The following is a 14,090-nucleotide window of genomic DNA, read 5'->3' as shown; positions in this document are numbered from 1 at the left end:
TAACTTAAGGTATGTGATCTGACTGAGTCAAACTTCCATTGACTTTTACTGGAGTCGGTGAAATTTTGTCAGACATCCAGAGTCTAATTTGTTGTGACATCCCAGAATACAAACTATAAACGAGAAACTGATGAACATTGTGCCATACAGCAGGTTAATGTTCTTTTAATGTTTTTCCTTGTCTCAATGGGATTTTTTGATAAATAGGTAGCATTTATAATGACATTTAGATTCCTGGTAGATAAGTAATTTATAATTACAAATACTTAATGATTTTATTACATAAAATATTAACATTACCACTTATTATTATCATTATTGTTATTTTTCTTTAATGTCAGTTTCTAGGCATCCTAGTTAAATGGAGTCTGTGTACAGAAACAATACATTCTTGCTGATTGTTCATTCCTAAAATATTTAGGCATAGTTTGAAGGATGATATTGGGTAGCTGAAAAATGTTCCTTGTGTAGATGGAATGAATTAAAGATTACCTAAAGTAGGATGAACCACAGGGAAGCTAACAAATCCAGAATGGTGGTGGCATAAAGGCACACGCTACCCTCAACCAAAAAAGTCCCTCTTTGATCAAAGTAAAGCAACCACAGGGGAAAGGTGAAGTGAGATGTGGGGGAGGATGCTTACTTTGGAAATGACACCAAACGCAGACCACAGACGTCAAAGACTTCTTTCCAGAGTACAGTTTAGAAGCAAATAAAAGGAAGATGCCATTTTTTTCTTTCGAGAGTATAACAGGCTTATGGAAATTGCGGCGGGAATCAGAGGGACAAAGATTGGAGCTGCAGGCAGACTCAGAAAGGATGGGGCCTTGGAGCCTCTTTCCCACCACAGTTCAACAGCATTCCAAGGCCCCGCTGGCATCCCTGGAATGTGAAGTGAGCACTCAGCCAGCCCCTCCTCACTTTGTCTCTCTGATCTGGCTTTTTGATAGTTGCCCGAGTTCCAGGCGAAGGAGGGAATCCTCCTCCTGTGAAGGGGTAGGTCTGAAATGGAGAGGGACAGGCATAAGGAAATCAGAGGAAGCGGAGAAGAAAATATCCTCCCAAGGCAACAAATTAAAACAGAGGGGGCAGCAGAAAGCATGGAAAACTGAGACTGACGTGACAGGAATAAGCTTGCTCTGCAGTCGGTTACCCCAGGGTCCCAATCCTGGGTCACTGATTATTACCAGGTGTGTGCAATGGAGCAAGTTTCTTAACCTGTTTGTGCCTCAGTTTCCTCATCTATCATGTGAGGATAATAAACCCTATATGTGAGGATTAAATGGTACTGTGTCAATTAGATTCAAAGGAATGATGACAGCACCTAGCACAGACTGTGTTCCATAAATGTGATTGCTTTTATTAAGTGAAATAATTCTATACATTTAGTTTAAACTATTAAATGAAATATTGCTATGATTAAATCTAAATGAACATGGGCTTAAACAACACATTTATTTAAAAGATGAACCCTCAAGTTAGGTCAAAAACAGCTTCAGTGTTGTATAAAAGAAAGCCAGCTGAAACAAAATGACTTAAAATTTAGAAGAAAATGGACAGTATGATAGAAAAGCTGGTTGCTGTTACCCAGGCACAAGAACAACATGTAATGTCATTCCAACCACAGGATAAGGGCCATAGTCTTTATCCCTTGACTCTGGCCTGTCCCTGGTTGTAGCTGATTGAATCAGATACAGATTCATAGATAACCAAGGACAACCAAGCCACGGTCTGGCTAGTGGCCTGTGCTTTGTCTCTTGGCTGAAAAAAGGCTTTGGAGGAAATCAGATTCATTTCTTAAATTTGTGAAATTAAATGAGCTGAATGTGGAAGACTGTTGTTGGAGTGAACTCCTTGTGCCTTAAATGCAGTATAGCAGGAAGAGACTTGTCCTGGCCACCAGGTGGGGAACAGACAGGGAAATATGTGAACATAGTAGCTCCCTGTAGCAGGAAGTGGTTTCTGCTCCTGCTTCCTGCTCAGAGACCACTAAATGACAGCAGCAGAGTCCTCAATTAAGCCCTGTTTCTTTGGTTGAGATTGGGATCCTGACAGGGAAGAGTGTTATACTGGAGAACGTGGGGGGGGGGGGGGAGGGTAACTGGGGATTGTTGGAACCCTAGCCTCTCTGTGGTGCTTTTCCTTACAGGTTCCCTCCTGCGTGTGATGAGACTTCTCTGTATAAATTCATCCTGTGACCAAAGCTTGGAATGCAGCATGGGCTTTTGGAAGTAAGCAAAGGCAGATTAAGGAAGAAAGGCCTTTTACTGGGAGTCCTAACTGATGTTTCCCTTCAGGGCCCTGAGGCTTAAACCTTCATTTCTGGAAGAATGGGGAAAGGAGGAGCTAGTCCCATTTGTTGCTAAGCGACCAAATCTTTGCAGGCCTGTTCTCAGGTCACGTTTGCAGCTATTGAGAATCAGTGACAAGGTGCCTGTAGCAATGCAGGGAGGATCCTTTCGTTTCAGAATTTCTGGTTCTGTGATTTCAGTGATGGCGTTCTCAAGAATAAAATTGATTGGAAACCTATCAAAGTTCTTCAAGAACAATACTTTTAGAAATAAGCCAGGCCTGAGAAGGAGGGGGTACATTTCAGACTCAAACCAACACAACAGGGCATCTTATCTCCCATACAAAGTCCAGGCCCAATGCAAAGGATGCCAAGAAAAACTGAGAAATATACTAAATCTGTGTGAAGACAAAGCAGAAACCAACCAACTAAAGGAAGAACGTGAAAGGATATCAGAACAAATGGAAAGACATTGCATGTCCTTGATGGGAGGACAGATACTATAAAGGTGTGAATTTTCTACCAATTTATTTGTAAATAAATATACCACAGAGATTCCTTCTGTTTGTCTTTTCTTTGTTTTGTTTGTTGTTTTTTTTTACATGACAACATAATCCTCATTTATTTGGAAGAATAAATATGTGGGATTATTTAGAAATATTCTTAATAAAGAAGAGCAATGAGTAGGAATTTATCAAAGACATATTAAACCATATTATTAAGGCGTGACAATTGAAACTGTGACAACAGCATAGGAATAAACACGCAGATTGATTGAAGATATCAAAGAGTCCAGAATTAGACACAAGTGGGAATTTAGCAGGCACTATGGGTGATAATTCAAATCAATGTATTGAATGAATTTTCCAAAAAATGTTTTGGAACAAATAACTTAGCATTTGCAAAAATATAAAGTTGAAAACCTACCTCCTATTTATGCCAAAATAAATCCTATCTTTATTTCAATATTTAAAATTAGAGATTGAAATTGAAAAAAAATAGATCATAAGATACAAGAAGAAGACTTAGATGGATCATGTTATAACCCCAAGGGAGGGAAATGTATTAGTCTGCTAGGGCTGCTGTAGCGAAATACTACACGCTGAGCAGCTTAAATCACGGAAATTTATTTCTCACGGTTCTGGAGGTTGGAAGAGCAAGATCAAGGTGCAAACAGGGATGGTTTCTTCTGAGGCTTCTCTCCTTGGCTTGCAGATGGCTGCCTTTTCACTGTGTCCTCAAAATTTGTTTGGCGAAGCCCTAACCCCTAGCATGACTATGTTTTGAGACAGAGCCTTTAAAGAGACATTTAAGGTAATAGGTCATAAGGAAGGGGCCCTAATCCAATATGACTGCTGTCCTTATAAGAAGAGGAGGAGGCACCAGGGATGCAAGTATGCAAATAACAGGCCATGAGAGGAGATAACGGTAAATATTTTCTAAGTATTATCTCAAAGGCAGAAAACGGTCATTAATTTCACCAGAAATAAAAGGCATTCAAATAAAGTAATAAAAACCTCACTGTTCATTGATTCGGTTTTTTAAAAAAATTGTCCCAGGTAGGTGGGAGAGTCAGCTGATATAAATGCTGTGCAGGGCCATGTGGCAATTTGTGACATATTAAAAGAATGTGTATGTTTCCTAGATTTCATCCTAAAGAAATACTCCAATGGGTGAGCAAAAATGTATATACAAGCATGTAAGATTGTTTTGGGTAATAAAAATAAAAAACAAATCTAATGTTAGTAAATAAGGGATTAAAGGAACCAGTTAGGATGCCAGTTATTCAATGAAATACTCTTTAGTCATTAAGAAATATTCAGTAGATCAATTCTCTGGATATGGATGTAGAATCTTTAAGATCTAATGTTAAGTGAAAAAAGCAGTTTAGAGTAGGTTCCTGTTTTTGTAAAAAGACTATGAAGAGAAGTACACATGTTGAAAAGCGGTCATATGTAGTCTGAATTGCTTACATTAAACATACAATATTTTGCTAATCAGAAAAGAAAGCTACTTTCTTTTTTTAAATGTTGAAATAAAAATCATATTCTATATACAGAAAGCATATTTTTAAAATGACAGAAAATGAAGGTAGACACAAGACTCTTGCTTGAGAAGCCTCAGAAAATAGAGAAAGGGCCTTGTAAGGTCTATGGGTTTAAACATTTAGGGAGCACACACTTAGGGCTGCCCTGTGAAAGGTGTATGCTGTCTACAGATGGAATGTGGCAACTGAGAGGCGCTCTTAACACTGATGAGAAAAAGCTTGAGAAACACAGTTGAATGATGGAGGAGAGACCTCCTGCCACCTACCAAGAGCTGTCCTTTTAAGTGCATCTCTCAAGATGGAGGTTTATCCCTAATGTGGGGACGTGTACTTCAGATTTTCAAAATCAATAACACCAGCTATTAAGTTTAAAGAAAGTTTTAAGTCATTTCTCTCTTTATTACGACATGAAGTATTGCTTGCTTGCTTGCTCTCTGAAGTATTGCTCACTAAGCAAGTTTTTGAGTTCAGATTTTTTTCTAAGGGGCAAAATTGTTTTTTAAAAGATCAAACATGTCCATATTATATATGTATACGAAGTTCTTCATTGGCAATCTGTACTATACCTTCTATTATGTGACTTTTGTCAATTTTATTTTCTTAATTTTTTTTTGCTTCCTAATAAGTAAAACGTATATTTAAAAATATGCAAAGTTCACTCTTTATGAACTCAATACTCAGTCTGTTGTGTTGATCCACAACATACTCATGATGCTAAAAATTCCATGCTGGCATTTCACATGGGATTGAAACAGCATACTGAACTACTTTCAGCAAGCCTAGTGCCAAATGATGAAAAAATATATATTTTTATTTATCATGAGTCCACTGAAGTACCAACATGTCTGATTTTTGCATTTAGTATTGAGAAGGAAATCAACAAGGAAGGAAAGAGCATTAGGTTTTGATTATACATCATACTCTCCACCACCTCACCATTTTTGTTTTCTTTTGAAAAAAGGTATGTGCAGATGGGCAGCCCCATCTTCAAGTCTGCATTCATATCTGTTGGATGAAATGTTTTGGCAGTAAGGGTGCAGCAAGAAAGGGCTGGGAACTTTGCAAGAGAGGGAATCAATCAGAGGGAATTGATTATAAGGGGTTATGACCCTGTGGAAGGTGAGTTCCAAACCCTGGAAACCAGAGAGAGAGAGAAAAACAACCAACCAAAAAAAGGTTGAAAGATGAGAATTGGTAAGTGCAAGGGAAGTTTAGTATTTGGAAGCTTCTTCATTACAACTACTGTCTGTCCTTTCCCCAACACATATCCAGCAGAAGTGCTTTGCTTTTTTCTGAGGAATGTATTGTTTTAATTCATGACATTTTGAGACAAGCACTGTACAGAAACATTCCATTATAGATGTATTACTTTTTAGAAAGATAGAAATTGTTCCTTCAAATATATTATACACGGATCTAACATTAGCCAAGAGGTTCAAAAGAGAGATCAAAGCAATGCCTGTTGTTTAAGATATTAAGACATTTTAAAAGAAGCAAAAATGTACAAGCAATTTAAGCAGTTCAAAAGTCAAATTTAATATGGGAAAAATATCTTTTTAGAAGATCATAATCAAAGAAAATTAGAAGTGAACTGTTATGAAAATTTTCTGAATATTTTATAAGTGATTAGTCAAGAAATAAAAAAAGTAAAATGGGCAGAGGATTCAGGTCACTCCTCCTGTTTCTTAAGTTATATATTCATGTTTAAACAAATATTGCCTCCAATAAATTTACTGTAATTATGTTGCATTAAAATAACTTTTAAAGAATTACAAAATAAAATTTATATTAAAACAAACATAAGTACAAATACTACTAAAGAAAAATATTTAAAAGTTTTCAGAAAATGAGATAGCCTTTATAAATCAGTTTGGTAGATTTGTTAACATAAAAACTTGTCTTTAATTTTCAAAAAATGTTTTAGGAGATCACTGTTTCCCAATCCACTTGCTTTTTAATGGGCAGCTAAAAAAAACTTTGCACTTCATAGTCCCTTTTTCATATAGTAAGATTGTCAGAAACTTTAGACTTTTATGGTCAGTTTTTCTGACTTTTACTATACTCATTTGATACATGTAACTTGTTATTTAGAATGCAGACTTGCCCTTTAAAAGCATTCCCAAATGAATATATCCACAGTTTTCAGACTGTAAACAAAAATGATTCCTTGTTTTGAGGTAAAACTACTCTGTAAAAAATTTTTGGTTAAATATCTTTTAACAATGGAAAGTTTCTGAACTTGAGAATGTTACAAAATATAAAGGTTAGGTGGAAATAACTGTGATTACACAGCCTAAGCACATTTTTAAGTACTAATGAAAAATTTCTGAATGAAATGTTTATAAATTCAAAATAATCCCTGAGAATCAATAGGTTTTAGACAAAATCAGTATGAAAATAGTTGTATTTTCTTCTTTAATCTAGGAAGTAATGACTCTAATCATTTGGGAATATAACATTGTATCTTTGATTCTCATCTTGTATTTGTACACCAATTAACAGTATTCAAAGCCCTCTCATTTACATATTTAATTTTACCATTGTATAACATTGTTCAGTTGAAATATCATCCTCATCTTTCAGATGTGGAAACTGAGAGATACTCATTCTATCAATCATTATATGTTAATTGACATTATATGACAGACACTGCTCTACTCTGGAGACACAAAAGTAAACTGGGCATCATCCTTGGCTCTGAAGATTTAGCAACAATGACAATGGCGTATGAGAGTTATAAAGATAGCAGTGTGTGTGAGATGTGCTGAGAACACATAGGAAAGAAAACAAATTCAAAATTGGATCAAGAAGGGCATCTTAGAGAGTAAGGCTGAGCCGAGTATCATGAACAGACATTAGACAGGCAAAGAGGAAGAGTGAAAATATGAGACATTTTTTGCAGAAGCAGCAACGTGGGTAGAGAAACCAATGACAGAGTATATTGCCTATTCTAGGAACAGCTAAAGAAGTACAGGTGTCCACTTTAGGTTGGGATGGGAGAGGGGAGAAGAAATGGTGAGAGATGGGGTAGGAAAGATATCCAAAGACTAGACTTTGAAGGACCTTGTGCATGATGCTAAATGGACTTCATACTGAAGGGTATGAAGAACCACAGCAATTCATCAGACTCAATTCTCTGAAGAAAAGAGAGGTTTTGGAGAGGGAGCAAGATTGTAGTGAGTCTTTTGGGGTGACTATTGTAATACCAGATACAAACATGAGTAAGGATCCAAAGTAAGGTAGCAGTAGTGAGAATAGAAAGAGATCAGTTGAGGTTATCTAAGACATTAAGCAATTGTTTAAACTGAGAATATACTGCTATAATTCATAGTGTAAACAAGTTAAAATGAAAAAGACATGTGGACCGCTAGTTCAGATGTCCAGGGTCATTTGTTAAATTCAACATGCCAAGGGGATTTAGAAAGAATGGCTGGATAAGAGTAGCCAAGAAAGATTTTAAAAATAAAGAAAGAAAATAGGAGGCTTGTATTATAAGATAATAAAGCATTATAAAGCTGGCACAATAACACATTGTGACTCTGGTACAGAGTCAGATCAATGGGACAGACCTCCAAACAACAATAGATGTATGTCTAAAAACATCATAAGCAAAATTAAAAGGCAAACAACAAACTGGAAAAATATATTCACCATATAAGAAAGACAATAAATTTTTTCATAACTTTAATGAATAAAGATCTATTGAAATCCGGGACTTCAAAATTGTAGAATAGATAAACAAGATTATACTGTATAGCACAGGGAAATATACACAAAATGTTATGATAACTCACAGAGAAAAAAATGTGACAATGAGTTTGTATATGTCCATGAATGACTGAAAAATTGTGCTGAACACTGGAATTTGACACAACATTGTAAAATGATTATAAATCAATTAAAAATGTTAAAAAAAAAAGCTTTTGAAATTACAAAAAAAAAGGATATAACACTGACAGAGAATACAAACTTTTCCAAATATAAACAAGTGGGCAATAAGCATGTGTTTATTGAATGAAGTCCAAATTTATTCTTATATATATAAAAAAAGAAGTGTCTGAAATAAAGACAGGTAAGAATGGAAGGATCTAAATGAGTACTTAAGAAGTGTCCTACACTCTAGTCACAAGAACTTTCATTGTATCATTAAAGTGAAAGCAATGTAAATTTCCATCAATTTTGTATTTGATAAATAAATTATGCTATGTCCACTCAACGAAACACTGTGAATCCCTAAGAAAAAACACAGTAACAGAACGCTATATCATGATGTAAAAATGTTCACAATACATTTTAAATCGAAAAATCTGGTTAAATCAGCAAGTATGAACTGATGTTATGATATCAATTCGGCTTTGTCTAAATCAATTATTTTTTCATTCTTGGGAATGACTAAGATCTATGTACTGCCTAAAATTTTTTTTTATTGAAGTATAGTCAGTTTACAATGTTGTGTCAATTTCTGATGTATAGCATACTGTTTCAGTCATCCATATATACATACATATACTCATTTGCACTTTCTTTTTTATTATAGGTTACTACAAGTTATTGAATATAGTTCCCTGTGCTACATAGTAGAAACCTGTTAATCTATTATATATAGTAGTTAGGATAGATTTATGTACTACTTTCATCATTTTTTTCCCCACAGTATATCTTGCTATATTCTCCTGAGTTGTACTCAGGCTGCAGAAGACCTTACTTCCTCTCTAGAAATTATTTCTGTCCATTAAAGAATTCCGGCTATCCCAGAAGTCTCCGGGAAGCGGCTGCTCTGCGCCCGCGACTCGGGGCTCCTGGGAAGATGGCGGCGCCCTAGGCTGAGTTGTTAGGGCGAGCGCAAGCCGCGGCCACTGGCTCGTCTAGGCCCACTTGCTGGCCCAGAGCGGGTGAGCGCCCTCCGTGTGTGACCTTGGCAGGTGGGCACGAAGGACCTGGCTTACGTCTGTGAGTGGGAGAAATGGCCCAAGAGCACCCACTGTCCGTCGGCGACCCTGGCCTGTGCCTGGTCCTGCCGCAACCTCATTGCCTTCACCTCAGATCCCCGCGGAGACGACCAGGTCCTGACCCGCGTGATCCACATCCTGGACACGGAGCACCCCTGGGACGTGCACTCCCTCAGCTCCGAGCACAGCGAGGCCATCACCTGCCTCGAGTGGGACCCAGCAGGCTCGTGGCTCCCGCCGGCCGATGCTGGCGGGTAGATCCAGTGCTGGAGCGTGGCAGACCACCTGGCCAACAGCTGGGGGTGCCACGTGGGCAGCCTGGGGGAATGGGGCCCCATCGTGGCCTTGTCCTGGCTGCACGACGATGTGAAGCTGGCCCTGCACGTGGAAAAGTCGGGCGCCTCCAGCTTCGGCTAGAAGTTATCCCGCCTCAAGTTCTTGCCTTCACTCACGCTGTTTGTGGTGGGGGCAAGTCCACGGAGGGCTGGATCGCAGTGTGGGTCCGCGGCCTGGTCACCGTGTCCTTGCTCAAGCCCAGTGGCCAGGTGCTGATCTCGACGGAGAGCCCGTGCCGGCCGCGCGGCCCTAGCCGACACTACTTTCACGGGCGGCGGCAACATCGTGGTGGCCATCGCGGACGGCAGCAGCGCGTCCCCCACGCAGTTCTACAAGGTGTGCGTGAGCATGGTCAGCAAGAAGTGCCGCATCGACTCGGAGATCCTGCTCTCCCTCTTCATGCACCGCACCACCGACCTCAACCGCAGGGACCGCCTGCCCTCCATCACCCACCTCAAGTTCCTGGAGTGGGACATGTCAGAACAGGTGCTCTTGTGCGCCTCCAGCCAGACGAGCAGCATGGTAGAGTGCTGGTCCCTGAGCAGGGAGGGGCTCCCTGTGAACGACATCTTCCAGCAGCTCTCGCCCGCGGTTGGCGACAAACAGCCCATGATTCTCAAATGGCAGATCCTGTCGGTCACCAACGACCTGGACCAAGTGTCCGCTGTGGTGCTGCCCAAGCTGTCCATCTTGCTCACCAACACTGACCTGAAGGTGGCCAGCGACACCCAGTTCTACCCTGGCCTCGGGCTGGCCCTGGCTTTCCATGATGGAAGCATACACATGGTGCACCAGCTCTCGCTGCTGACCGTGGCCGTCTTCTACAGCTCTGCAGCCCCACACTCAGTAGACAAGCCGGCCATCAAGTGCCCTTGGACCACGGGCCCACCGTCCACTTCAAGGCCATGCAGCTCACCTGGACCTCCCTGGCCCTCGTGGGTATCGACAGCCATGGCTGGCTAAGCATGTTACGCATCTCACCGTCCATGGGGTCACTTGCTAGACATGGGGTCACCGCTAGACCCAGCGGCACCTGCTCTTCCTGCTGGAGTACTGTATGGTAACTGGCTATGTCTGGTCGGACATCCTGCTGCACGTGCAGCCCCGCATGGTGCAAAGCCTGGTGGAAAAGCTGCATGAGGAGTACATGCGCCAGAAGGCCGAGCTGCAGCAGGTCCTCTCCACCCAGATCCTGGCCATGAAGGCCTCACTGTGCAAGCTGTCGCCCTGCACTGTGACCTGCGTGTGAGATTACCATACCAAGCCCTTCTTCATCCCCATCAGCTCCACGCTCAAGTCACTGCTGCTCCCGCACATCCTCAACATGCCAGAGAAGAGCCCAGGAGACCAGCTGACCAATGATCAACCTCAAGACAGAGGAGTTTGTCCTGGACATGAACACACTCCAGGCACTGCAGCAGCTCCTGCAGTGGATGGGTGAATTTGTACTCTACCTGCTGGCCAATCTGCCCAACCAGGGCTCCCTACTGCAGCCAGGCCACAGCTTCCTGGAGAATGGCACCTCTCTGGGCATGCTGTGTGAGCTGATGGTCTTTATCCACATCTCGGGCCTGTTGAAACCCAGCTGCCTGCCTGTGTACATGGCCACCTCAGACACCCAGCACAGCATGTCCCTGCTCTTCCACCTGCTCACCAAGCTCTGGATCTGCTGCTGTGAGGAGGGCCCCAGGAACCAGCCGGACAAAGCGCTAGTTGATGAGTACGGCCTGCTGCCCAGCCAGCTGGTCATCCCCAGCCTGGACTGGCTGCCTGCCAGTGATGGCCTGGTCAGCTGCCTGCAGCCCAAGCATCTGCACTTTGGCAAGACACCCGCTTTGCCCGGCAGCACGACCACCTTGCAGCTGGACGGCCTCATCAGGGCGCCAGGCCACCCCAAGATGGACCGCCTGCGGAGGCAGCACCTGGGTGCTTACCCTACGGAGGTGTGCAAGGCCTGCACCAGGTGCGGCTGTGTCACCATGCTTGTCACCCAATAAGATGACCGCTGTCAAACAGTGGGAGCAGCACTGGATCAAGACCTGCCCGTGTCCGGGGCTGTGGAGGCAGGTGCCCCTGAGCACACCCGGCCCTGTAAGTGGAGGCTCCGTATGGCCTTTAATTATTAGTTGGATGATTTCTTTTTTTATTTTTATTTTATTGAAGTGTAGTTGATTTACACTGTTGTGTTTCTGGTGTACAGCAAAGTGAATCAGCTCTACATATATATTCTGTTTCAGATTGTTGTTTATCTGTTTTATATATAGTAGTTTGTATATAGTGTTTGTCTGCTAATCCCAGACTCCTAATTTACCCCTCCTCACCCTTTTCCCCTTTGGTAACCATAAATTTGTTTTCTATTTCTGTGAGTCTGTCTCTGTTTTGTAAATAAGTTTATTTGTACCATATTTTAGATTCTGTATATGTGATATCCTGTGATACTTGTCTTTCTCTGTGTGACTTCACCTAGTATGACAATCACCAGGTCCATGTTGCTGCAAATGGTATTATTTCATTCTTTGTGGCTGTATAGTATTCCATTGTATATATACTCCACATTCTCTTTGTCCAGTCATCTGTGGATAGGCATTTAGGTTGCTTTCATGTCTTGGCTATTGTAAACAGTGCTACTGCAAACATTGGGGTGCATGTATATTTTTGAGTTAAGAGTCTTCTCTGGTTATATGCCCAGGAGTGGTATTGCTGGATCATATGGTACGTCTGTTTTTCATTTTTTAAGGAATCTCCATACTGTTTTCCTTAGTGGCTACACCAAATTACTTTCCCACCAACAGTGTTGGAGGGTTCCCTTTTCCCTACACTCTCTCCAGTATTTATTATTTGTGGACTTTTTGATGATGGCTACTCTGACTGGTGTGAGGTGATACCTCATTGTGGTTTTGATCTGCATGTCTGTGATAATTAGCGACATTGGGCATCTATTCATGTGCCTGTTGGCCATCTGTATGTGTCTTTAGAGAAATGTCTATCAAGGTCTTCTGCCTATCTTTTGATTAGATTTTTTTTTTTGTTACTGAGTTGTATGAGCTGCTTGTATATTTTGAAAATTAATGCCTTGTCATTTGCATTGTTTGCAAGTATTTTCTCCCATTCTGTAAAAAAACCCAAAGAATTCTAATAATAATAATAATGTAATTATTATTGTAATTATTATTATTCACTTCCTCTGCTTCTTTTCATACTTCTTGTTTTGTTTGCTCTTGTCCTTCATAGGTACTGTACCAAAATGATAGAGGATGAAAAATTAATGTTTATTCTGGGTGAAAGCCTCTTTCTGAAATTTCTTATCAATTACCTTGCCTGTTGTATTAGTCACTTTGAGCTACCATAACAAAATACCATAGACTATGTGGCTTAAACAATAGGAATCTGTTTCTCACAGTTCTGGAAGCTGGGAAGTCCACGATCAAGGAGCTGTTCAATTAGATTCTTCAGTGAAGGCTCTCTTCCTGGTTTGCAGATGGCCACCTTCTTGCTGTGTCCTCAGATGGTGGAGAGAGAGCTGAGGCAAGCTCTCTGGTGCCTCTTCTTATAAGGGCACTAATCTCACCATGAAGGTCTTACATCCAGACCTCACCTAAACCTAATTACCTCTCAGAGGCCCCATCTCCAAGTACCATCACATTGAGGGTTACAGCTTCAACATATAAATTTTGGAAAGACACAATTTAGTCCATAGCAGCTATTGTCATTGATTTTATGGAATCATAGATTCGTAGTTCAGGATGAAATTTAGAGGAACTCCAATTCAGCCTTTTACTCAAAAGTAGCAATCTTGGCTATAGGATTCCTGAGAAATGATAGTACTACTTTATATTTAACATAGGAAGTTTACTAGACAAGAAGAATCTTTTCAGATGGTATATTTGTCTGTTAGGGAGAGAACAATCCTGAGGACAAAGTGATTTTAAAAATCTTAATACTAACAACAATAGCAAGTGCTTATTTTGCTCTTACAACGTGCCAGACTTAATTAATCCAAGCACTTTTCAAATGTTAACATATTTAATCCTTGCTCTAGTCATATAATGTAAGTGCTATTAGTGTCCTTACTTTATAGACAAAGAAACTGAGGCACCAAGAGTTGGAACAACTTGCCCGAGGTCATGTGGTTAGTAAGCGGTGGAACTGGGGTTGGAAATCTAGCCATCTGGCTCCAGAGTTTGTACTCCTAAACATGACATCAAGAGAATAATTTCCAGAGCTTCCACTTTTATTTCCTTCATTCTCATTTGCCATTGCTCCTTTATTTTTCATAAGGTTTCTCTGATCTCTAGGCCAAATGAGGTTCCCAAAATAACAATTTTAATTTTCAAATCGAGGGCATGATTTCTAAATGGACCAAGTTATTTTTGTGAACCCTACATAAAATTCAGGAACAGAACCTTGGGAAGGAACTTCCAGATGGCAGTAAATCTTCACAGTTCAGTAATTAAGCCTTTTGAGAGTG

General features: G+C 40.6%; 1 pseudogene; it reads left to right on the top strand.

Moving 5' to 3' along the window:
- The first annotated feature begins 819 nt into the window (after nucleotides 1-819).
- On the top strand, nucleotides 820-13,835 carry LOC105073002 (mediator of RNA polymerase II transcription subunit 16 pseudogene; annotated as a pseudogene).
- Nucleotides 13,836-14,090: the final 255 nt, after the last annotated feature.

This window comes from Camelus bactrianus, chromosome 5, assembly GCF_048773025.1.
Source record: "Camelus bactrianus isolate YW-2024 breed Bactrian camel chromosome 5, ASM4877302v1, whole genome shotgun sequence".
Taxonomy (NCBI): domain Eukaryota; kingdom Metazoa; phylum Chordata; class Mammalia; order Artiodactyla; family Camelidae; genus Camelus; species Camelus bactrianus.
This window is presented reverse-complemented; position numbering and strand designations above follow the sequence as displayed.